The following is a 2786-nucleotide window of genomic DNA, read 5'->3' as shown; positions in this document are numbered from 1 at the left end:
ACTTAATATAAATAGGAGAATAAAGGAGACAGAAATAACACAATTTTATTTGCTAAAATTTTCGAAAATTTCAGCTGTCACAAGCTGTAGGAATTTTCGAATTCCCCTCCTATTCCAAAAAGGATTTCTTCTTTCTTTATTTAAGTCCTAGTATTCTAGTAAGATCAGCCCACACTGATATCGGGATACAGTTCGGGAACCAGAGAGAAGATTTATGGTTTAGTACTCAAAGCATCACGTGGAGAAGAAGCTAGCCATCTTCAATTCTTTGGAGAATTAATTAGGTATTTTTCTGCTCCGTAGAAAAGCATGTTTTAGGTTTCAATATTCTTAAAGCATGATTGATTCAAGTTATGAGCATGATACATGTGATAATTACGCGAATAGCTTTTGTCTAAATAATCTGCTAAATAGATCTGATTATTATGTGATTAATTTATGCGCCCGCTTCCGCTGCCGGTTCCAACACAAGATAGATTGGTTGGAGAAGACACTTTTGAGTACAATTGAGAAAAAGAATTCCCCGACCTCGCAAGAGAAAGAGAAACCGCCAGGTCCAGATGAAAATCAACTCCAACTCTATTATGGTCCACCGCCCGATGGAGAGTTCCAAGCCCAGGTGAATGCAGTGGGGAATTGGAATCAAAATAATTAGAACACAAGCTGGAATCAGTGGAAGATTAAGGAGGCACCATGGAGAGACAACCCCTGTTTCAGGTGGGCAGATGGAAACCAACAGCTCCGGCTACAGTACCCAGGTCCAGCAGAATTGGCCTAACCGCAGTCAGGACGGACATCATAATTCGAACTGGTCAAGAAAAAATCAGGAAGGGCCAAACAACTGGGGTTATCGCAATCAAGGGGATCAGACCAATTGGAACAACAGGAACCAGGGTAATCAAGGGAGTTCTTATGTGCCACCACACCAGAGGAACGCCTCTAGAAACAGTCAGAATTTCCAGCATACACACCAGGGGAATCAAGGGTCAGGGAACAAGTTCGACAACAATCAAGGAGGTCAAGGGAACTATCGCCCAAATCAGGGGAGTGGACCGAGCCACAATCAGGGGTCAAGTTCAAATAAACCAAACTATAAATCTCCGAGGAATCTAGATTATATGGTACACGACCTAGTCAGCTCTCAACAACACATGCAAAACAATATGCAGGCAAACAATGATGTGGTACACAAAATTCAAGATGCACAACAAGAGCATAAGTCTGCTATGGATATGTTAGCCAAGCAAATGTCGCAATTGGCCACTTCGTTGAATGAGATGAGGGGACACGAGGGAAGGATACCAGCTTCAGTGAAACCACCTGACCGGGCAAATATCAGTCAGATCACTCTATGGTCAGGACGGGGCTATGAGGGTCCAGTAATGAGAGAAGATGAGAGTACACCTCCTATGACAAGCCGGGGAGACGGGAAAATGACCACCGATAAAGGGGATGTTGAGATAAGGGACACCGGGGTAAAAGATGGACTTCAAAAGGGTGATCTGGAGACACCACTACCTCGTATGGCTGATCCATTCTTTTTAGACCCAGAGCCTGGAGTGGAGATTGAGGAAGGAAGGAAAGAAGTCGAAGAATCGTCCGTCCCAGGTCCAACAGGAACGTTGAAGCGCATGAAACCATTTCCTCACTGAGGGGAAGCTAAGAAGAAGAGGGATGACACTGAGGACTTAATGGATATCTTCGGCAAACTGGAGATCAACCTGCCCTTCCCACAAGCTTTGGAGCTGCCTACATTCAGTAAATTCATTAAGGAGTTCATAGCGGGAAAAACCAAGCCCGACGGGAAGATAGTAATTGGAGAAAATGTGTCGGCTGTGATAAAGAAGAGGAGAATGCCATCAAAATGCACAGACCCAGGTATGCTCACTTTGCCCATTTCTCTGGGTGACATAAAAATTGAGCATGCGATGTGTGATCTAGGAGCCTCGATTAATGTGTTACCACTTTCGATATATAAGAAGTTGACAGGGGTGAGTTTGGTTGATACGAAAGTAGTAATTCAGTTAGCCGATAGAACATGCATTTCACCCGAAATTGTGCTGGAGAATGTGATAGTAAAAGTGCATGATTTCCTGTACCCAGCTGATTTCCATGTAATAAAAAGGAGTGATAACGAATCTGTATGGATGACTGGATGGAGGATGTGCATTGATTACCGTAAGATTAATGAAGCCACCAAGAAAGACCATTTTTCTTTACCCTTCATTGATCAGATGTTGGAGAGATTGGCTGGGAAGCAATACTTTTGCTTCCTAGACGGATACAGTGGATACTTCCAGATATTTGTGGATCCTGAAGACCAGGAGAAGACAACCTTTACCTGTCCGTTTGGCACTTATGCGTATAGAAGAATGCTGTTTGGATTATGCAATGCACCGGGCACATTCCAGCGTTGTATGATGAGCATCTTCTCAGATTTGTTGGAAGTGTGTATTGAAATCTTTATGGATGATTTCATGGTGTATGGGAATTCCTTCAATGCGTGCTTGGCCAATTTGGATCTGGTATTGAGGTGTCAGGAGAAGAATTTAGTCCTAAACTTCGAGAAATGCCATTTCACGGTACCAGAAGAAATAGTCCTAGGTCATGTGGTTTCTGAAAGAGGGATTCAAGTGGATAAAGCCAAGGTAGATGTGATCTCGAAGCTACCTTACCCCACAAATCAGAAGGAAGTTAGAGGGTTCCTGGATCATGCAGGGTTTTATAGGAGATTCATTAAGGATTTCGCAAAAATTGCCCAGCCACTTACACATCTCTTGCACAAT

This window comes from Salvia hispanica, chromosome 5, assembly GCF_023119035.1.
Source record: "Salvia hispanica cultivar TCC Black 2014 chromosome 5, UniMelb_Shisp_WGS_1.0, whole genome shotgun sequence".
Taxonomy (NCBI): Eukaryota; Viridiplantae; Streptophyta; class Magnoliopsida; order Lamiales; family Lamiaceae; genus Salvia; species Salvia hispanica.
Note: the sequence above shows the minus strand (reverse complement) of the source record.